Source organism: Peromyscus californicus, unplaced genomic scaffold (assembly GCF_007827085.1).
Source record: "Peromyscus californicus insignis strain IS unplaced genomic scaffold, ASM782708v3 Scaffold_13__1_contigs__length_99412109, whole genome shotgun sequence".
Classification (NCBI taxonomy): domain Eukaryota; kingdom Metazoa; phylum Chordata; class Mammalia; order Rodentia; family Cricetidae; genus Peromyscus; species Peromyscus californicus.
The window spans coordinates 70908601-70916467 of NW_026294424.1; the positions used below are offsets into that span (position 1 = coordinate 70908601).

The window sequence follows — 7867 nt, forward strand, 5'->3', positions numbered from 1 at the left end:
CTTTATACCGTTAAGCTCGTTTCATTTTCTCCTTCACCAGGGATGGCATTGCTGTGCAGTAGGTAGCATCCCAAGGCTTCTCTTCAAGTGTGTTATCTTGGAAGAGGTAGAGGTTGGGGAGAAACTTGATGGGTCCAGCCCGACCTTCGGACAGTCCTTGGTATAGGGGAGTGTGGGTTGAGAAATAATAGATATGAAAAATATAGACGTAGACAAAAAGACACAAGATAGCTCTGGGTCAATACCACAGTTGCCTTGAGTTTATTCCTAATGGGCTTTTTATGCAGCAGCTAGTGGAGAGCCAACCCCCCCTCTTTCAAGGTCAAGGTACAAAGTACAAACAAGTGTAGACCTTTAATTATCAAAACACCTGGTGACCAAGCCTTAGGCCTTGAAGTATAAGACACCTGGTAACCACGGCTTCGGCCAAAGCACCCTATTATGCAGCCTTGTGGGGCAGAGGAAACTGGGACTCTCAGACCCCGAGTAAAGATGGAATAAGGCCTCACTATGGAGTCTCCGTGGACCCCCACAGAAACTAACAATTCAGTTTTACTCAGTGGTTTCTTTCCACACAGTTTGATAGCCTGAAGTGTACATATCCCTTTCTAGTAGCTGGGCCTGAGACGAGCAGATTTTGGTTGGCCGTTAAGAAAAGGTTTTGCTGAAGGGAGGATGAGTTCCCTCTACTATTTTAAGGTCCTACTGTATTTAGTAGGGCTGAAAAGGTTAGTATTCAGTCCTGTGACCGACGTCTGCCACTCCCATATAGAGCAGCGGAGCCCCGTGTTAAACAGGGCTTAGGTGTTTGTGTAGTTTAGAGAGGGGAGTGAGTTGAGAAACTGGGTTTTGTAAAGCATCAAGGAAAAGAAAAATGATATTTGTCTCAATGCTCTTAGTAATCTGAGACCCCAAATCATGAGGAAGAAGGAATGGTAGATATTGGTTAAAGGAATGGTAGGTACTGGTTACTTATAGATGAATTCATGACCTTCTGAATGACTCCTCATTAGAAATAAAGTACAGCATGATTCCCGACTCCATCTTTACTCACGTGTCCTTTCCACAGGCCTGTGCACATCTGTCTGTCTCCCTTACCTTAATAAAATTCTTGTTAGTGGGAAAAAGTACAATGATTATTTTTTTCTTAGTGGAACTAAGATGTTACAAGGGCCAAGAAGCAGGATGAGTGCTATAAAAGATAGCCACGAAGTGGTGCACTCCTTTAATGGCAGAGGCAGACCCATCTCTGAGTTGAGGCCATCCTGGTCTAACAGTGAGTTCCAGGACAGCCAGAGCTGTTACACAGAGAAACCCTGTCTTGAAAAACAACCCAACAAAGAAGCCAGATAGACAGTTGGGTTTCTAAGGTTATTTGAATTCCAAGTAAACGAGGTCATTAACAGCCACAGATTTGTGGAGCAAGGTAATCCCAGCATCAGGAGGCTTGCAGGGAGGGAAAAGCGAGCTGACTTGGTGTCATTTGGGTTTTTTCCTTTCCTATTTCCTGTGTATCTAATTTGATCAGGATTTTCTGTTAGGATCTCAGCCTCGTTGTGCTCTGTCCGTGGTACTTGGCAAGCTCTCTACCAATAAGGAAGGTTTCCAGCCAAGCCAGGAAAGAAAGCATTAACTATTTCAGTTATCTGAAGTGGCGAGACCTGGAAAAGTCGCACCGGGACGCTGGTTTAGGTTTGGGGCTGCTTTGCTGAAGATGGGAGGGATTTTGCACATTATACATAGTTTTGAATGCCCAGAGTAGAGTTGTATGGGATGGCAGTTGAAACACCAGGAAAAAAAAAAAAGCAATCAAACTGCAGTAGCAGAATTTCTAATGGCCCTTGCCACCAAGCACGGTGACAGGGTAAGAACTGAATGCTGCAATTGTCCCCTGACCTCCACAGACGCACTGTGGCACATGTACACACACATACACACAAAAAGATACATACACACACACACACATACACACATGGAGGAAGATCCCCAACATCAGCCTCTGGCCATCTACATGCATAGACCACAGACATACATTAAGAAGGGGAGGGGTGCTGGAGAGATGGCACAGTAGTTAAGAGACCCAGATTCAGCTCCTAGCACCCATGTGACAGTTTATAACTAACTTTAGTTAAAGAGGAACTCTGAGGGCACCAGGCACACGTGCGCCCACACAGGCAAAACATTTGTAAATTTTTTTTCAGACAGTCTCACTATGTCGCTCTGGCTGGCTTAGAACTCTGCCTGCCTCTACTTCCCTAGTGCTAGGATTAAACATGTGCCACCATACCCACCAAAATGAACCTTACATCTACAAAAAGTAGAGGGCCGGAGTCCAGGCTCCGTGGTTAAGAGCACTTGCTACTCTTCCAGAACACCCTCTTTGGTTCACAGCCTCTTAGGTGGGTGACTCACACCCATAACTTCTGTGCCTCGCTGGCACTGCACCAGACTTGTGGCATCCACAGACACCCAAGTGGTTTTACCATGTATGTGCACCCTTAGTGAATGCTAGAGCTAGACACCCTGAGCTGGCTTGAAACACGGGCTCCGTGACTTGGCTGAGTGATCCTGGCAAGTTTCTTTTTCCTCGGTTTCTTTTTTTTTTTTTTTAATAAAGATTTATTTATTTATTATGTATACAGCATGTATGACAGCAGTCCAGTACAGGGCACCAGATCTCATTACAGATGGTTGTGAGCCACCATGTGGTTGCTGGGAATTGAACTCAGGACCTCTGGAAGAGCAGTCAGTGCTTTTAACCTCTGAGCCATCTCTCCAGCCCTCTTTTTTTTTTTTTAAACTTCATTTATTCATGTGAGTTTTTCCCTGCATGTACATTTATGCACCCCCAGTGCACCCCCAGCATGCCTGGTGCTCTCAGCAGCCAGCATTGGAGTTAAATGGCTGGGTGCTGCATGTGGGTGCTGAGAATCGAACCTGGGTCTTCTGCAAGAGCAGCAAGTTCTCTTAACCACTGAGCCATTTCTCTACAGCTATTCTCCCCCCACCCCCACCCCCACGTTTCCTTATAAATGGGAGTACTCATTTACGTGGGCTTGTGAGTAGTCTGAATATGCGAAGCACTTGCAAATGCATGGCTCATTGTGCTGTCAGAATATAAAGACTTAGGAGAGCAAAGAACTGGTTAAGGCCGGGTGGTGGTGGTGCACGCCTTTAATCCCAGCACTCAAGGCAGAGGCAGGCGGATCTCTGTGAGTTTGAGGCCAGCCTGGTCTACAGAGTGAGCTCCAGGAAAGGCGCAAAGCTACACAGAGAAACCCTGTCTCGAAAAACAAACAAAAAGCTGGTTAAGATGGCTTGCTGCTGTTGTAGAGAATTTGAGTTCAGTTCTCAGCACCTCCATGGAGCCCTCCAACCAATCCCACGTATACAGGATCCGATGGCCTCTTCTGGCCTCCTTGGTTATGTCTGCAAAACACTTAGTGCTTCAAAGTGCCAAGAAGATATCTATGGGCTGTGATGATTATAGTACCACCTATGAGCAGTACGAAACACAGCTTCACGTGGGAAAGGAAATTCCAGAAGAGGTCAGTATAAACGATAGTAAGGAAACATGTCTACCGTGGCTATTTCTCAGGAAAGAAAACCAACCAACGAACCCACAAAAATGTCCTCAACTCTTAATTCATCTCCTATCCACCCGCTGACCGGACACCTCACATGGACTTGCTGAAAGTTTAGGTGGGATCTTGGCAGTCTTGCACTTCCAAACACTGTGACATGTGATACATTCTCTAGTAAATCCAGTTGCTCTCTCACGGCCTCAGCATCTGGCCAGAGGCACTGATAGCGTAGTTAGTGTCTGATTGAGCGTTGTACCTTTATTGTTTTGAGACAGGCTAGTTTTGAATTTGTGGTCCTCCTACCTCTGTCTCTCAAGTGATGGGAAAACAAAATACGAGCCACTCTCATGCTTGGCTTTAGCATTGTACTTACTGTTGCATCTGTCAATGAAGGCCAAATACATTCTTCTTCCACTGGACTGACTACCTAGAAAGGAAGTTTGAAGTTATTTAGGGAGAGGAAGCTTTTGGAACACGGATTCAAGAAGGAGGAGGTGTTCTGAAGATAATCTAGATGTATTCAGGAGTATTAACTGATCTTTGATATGAAGGGGAGGGGCTGGAGAGATGGCTCAGAGGTTAAGAGCACTGGCTGCTCTCCCAGAGGTCCTGAGTTCAATTCCCAGCAACCACATGGTGGCTCCCAACCATCTAGAATGAGATATGGTGTCCTCTTCTGGCATGTAGACAAACATGCAGACTAAACACTGTGTACATGATAAGTAAATAAATCTTTTAAAAAAAAAAAGGGGGGAAAGGTGAGATGCCTACCCGGAGGATGTCCAGATACCGTGCCCCCCCCCCCCCCCACTCAGGGCATTAATAGGGCGGAGCACATGAGGAGAGACATTTAGAACGGGTAGCTGTGCTGGCTGTTGTACTCACAGCAGTCTGCAGCGTGTTTTTGATGTTTAAGCATTATGCTTTGACAGATAAGGAAACTATGCTTCTGGGAGGACAGCAGCCAAGAGAAAATGGGCATGGTTCTCTTGCTGTGACACAGGAGCCAACTGGGAGAGGCACCCTGGGAAATGATCAGGAGAGCTCGCCCCTGCCTGAGCACTGGGTTCCTGCTCAGTGAGGAAAACAACTTGGCTCAAGCTAGACATCTGCAGGAAGCCAGCCTCCATCTCCAGGACTGTTTGATCAGGAAGCAGGCACACAGGATCACATCTGGTCTCTGCTTCCCTCTGGCTGCTACAGGAAGCGAGGATGGCAAAGACCACGAACGAATTTAGACTCTGGGAGACGACACATGTAAGTCCTGACACTCGGGATGAATTAAAAACACAAAGTGGTCATTTCTGCCTCAGGCCCCTGTTCTTTTCGGCTGTTGTAATTAAACATCACAACCAAGGCAGCTTACAGAAGGCTTTATCTGGGCCTGTGGTTCCAGAGGGATAAGATTCTTTCACCATCGCAGAAGGGAAGAGTGGTAGGGAGTACCAGGCCTGGTGGCAGAGACACCTGGAGCTCACAGCACAAGCCAGAAGCAGAGTAAACTTGAAATGGTGCCCATCATTAAGTTCTCAAAACCAGCCCTCAATGACACTTCCTCCAGCAAGGTTACTCCAAAGCCTCCCCCAATAGCCACCAACCGGGAACCAATCGTTCAGATGCCAGGGACTAGAGCAGACATCTTATTCAAACCACCACAGCCCACAAACAATAGGTCAGACCATGGACAAAATCTTTTGAAGCTGAGCCCAAATAAATCTTCCCTTAAGTTGATATTCTCCAGGTATTTTTAGTTTTCCTTATGTGTATGGGTGTTTTGTTTGCATGTATGTCCATGCACCATGTACATGCGTGGTACCTGCAGAGGCCAGAAGAAGGTGTCTGATCCTCTGGAACTGGAGTTAACACACAGCTGTTAGATGCCACGTGGGTGCTGAGGTTCAAACCTGGGGCTTTGGAAGAGCAGTATTTTTTTTTCACAGTCCATGGAGGCGTTTTATTATTGTGTTTTACATCTCTAGAAAAAGAATCCTAGGATTTTCCCTCTTGTGTGTTTTCGTCTTGCTTCTTCATGGACCATGATGCCAGCTGAGGTTGTCAGTACAATGAAGCCAAACTGATGGGATGGGAGCAGATTGTTCTGCCATTTTTCTAGGTCTTGGAGTTGCACATCAAATCTAGGGCTTATCACTCCACACTTGTTCAACCTACCTGGGAGGTTTACGACTATTTTTCCCAGCTCTGTGGTCGTCAATGATTTCAAAGTCATCCATGTAACCATGCTTCATCATCACAGTTAGGAACCTAACGATGACTTTGGAGCAGGGCCTGATGAGGACCTGGCGTTTGCCTTTCTTCTCAGCATTGTTGATGCTCTTGAGGGCATCAGCCAGGACATTAATGCTCACCATGATGACGGCTCGGAAAGATGGCGGAAAGGACTTTAGGTTTTTTGAGACAGGGTGTTATAGCTCTGGCTGTCCTGGAACTTGCTTTGTAGACCACGTTGGCCTTGAATTCACAGATCTATATGCCTCTACTTCCTGAATGCTGACATCAAAGGCATGCACCACCACACTGGGTTGCAGTCAGTGTTCTTAACAGCTGAACCATCACTCCTGCTATTTCCCAGGTGTTTTGTAACAATGATAGATATTTAGCAGTGTGTCTGCCTTAAAAGTAGGTTAATGTAGAACATAATGGCTTAGTATATAAAGTATGCTAAGTAATAGGTTTCATCTGTTTTTTTGCGTCAAGTTTTTATTGAATTCTTCTGTCTACCAGCTGTTGGGACTACAAGTCTCTACCACCCCATCCATCTAATTTATCTGTTTAGTATTCAGCTTTTCCTTCTGTTCTTCTCACATAAATTAATTTAAATTGCTGATACATGCCTGTAATCCCAGCACTAGAGAAAGAGAGGGCAGAGTATCAGGAATCCAGGCCAGCCAGGGCTACACGAGACCCTAATTTTAAATAAATGAAGCCTAAATTATATTTTCAGTTTTCCCTGTTAAAAAATAGTAAAATGAGGCCAGGCATGGTGGTGCACACCTTTAATCCAGCACGTGGGAGGCTGAGGAATTCAAGGCCCAGCCTGGTCTACAAATTGTGTTCTAGGACAGTTGGGGCTACACAGAGAAAGCCTGTCTTGAAAACAAACAACCACTTTTTTTTTTTTTGCCATAGGGTCTCACTGGGTAACCTTGGCTGTCCTCTAGCAGTGCCGTGTTTCAACATTGGAGGGGTAGGTGTTCTGGGAGTGATGAACAGGCCAGGTTGCCCCCAGCATTGTTTCTCCAGACCAGGGATGACGGACTTCCTGAAATCAGCTGTACATCTGAAGAACTGCCTTCACCAAATTCCAACAGAACTCACTTTGAAATACTGTATGGAGACAGGTGTGGTGGTGAGTGCCTATAATGCCAGTTCAAGAGGCTGAGGCAGGAGGATCTTGTTTGAGGCTAGCCTGGGTTACATGTGACCTTGTTCCAAAACCACCACCACCACCACCACCTCCCCTTGCCCTGAATAAACTTGCTATTCTGCCTCAGTCTTCCAGGTGCTGAGATAATAGGTGTATATCCCATGCTGGCTGGGAGTGTGAAATGCATTAGACCTCTCACATGTTGGATGAAAATATGGGTCTCACTAGTTCATTTTGACCCAGCTTATCCCATGGTCATGTATCTCAGCATTAGGATCTGGCCACATGCCCACGATTGTACCTAGCTGGGGCAGTCTTCATAGGAATAACAAAAGCTTTACTGACTTGTGATACAGCTGTGTACAGACAAAGTTAGGAAATAGTTTGTCTTTTTATCATACTTGGAAAACAGACCTCTCATGCTAGAAAGACCCTGAATCCTTTTATTTAAGATTTTTAATTTTATGTAGAGTCTGATGTATTTCAGGCTGACCTCAGCTCAATGTAGCCCAGGATGACCTTGGATTTGGACTTCTGACTCTTGATTTTACCACGAGTGCTGGGATTACAGGTATGTGGCACCATGCATGCTTTCTGTATTGCTGGGAATGGAACCCAGGATTTCATACATGCTAGGCAAGCATCCTACCAACTGAGCTACGAGCCTAGCCATTCATTTGTGAGACGGGGTCTTACTCTGCAGACTTGAACTCACGGAGGGTTGACAGAGTTAGCCTCCTAGTATTGAGATCACAGGCCTGGGCTCTCATGTTTGACTCAGATCCTTTGAAGACGTGTAAGGTACATTCTCGTTTCCAACTTTTGCTCCAGTGTCCACTCTCCCTTGCTAAAGCCCTAACTGTTCCCATTTCCTCCTACGCCTCTCAGCTTGTGGGTG

At 45.8% G+C, this 7867-nt stretch overlaps 1 pseudogene; it reads right to left on the reverse strand.

Annotated features, from left to right (window-relative positions):
• Positions 1 to 5559: 5559 nt before the first annotated feature.
• On the reverse strand, positions 5560 to 6479 carry LOC128108910 (40S ribosomal protein S15a-like; annotated as a pseudogene).
• Between the last annotated feature and the right edge of the window lie 1388 nt (positions 6480 to 7867).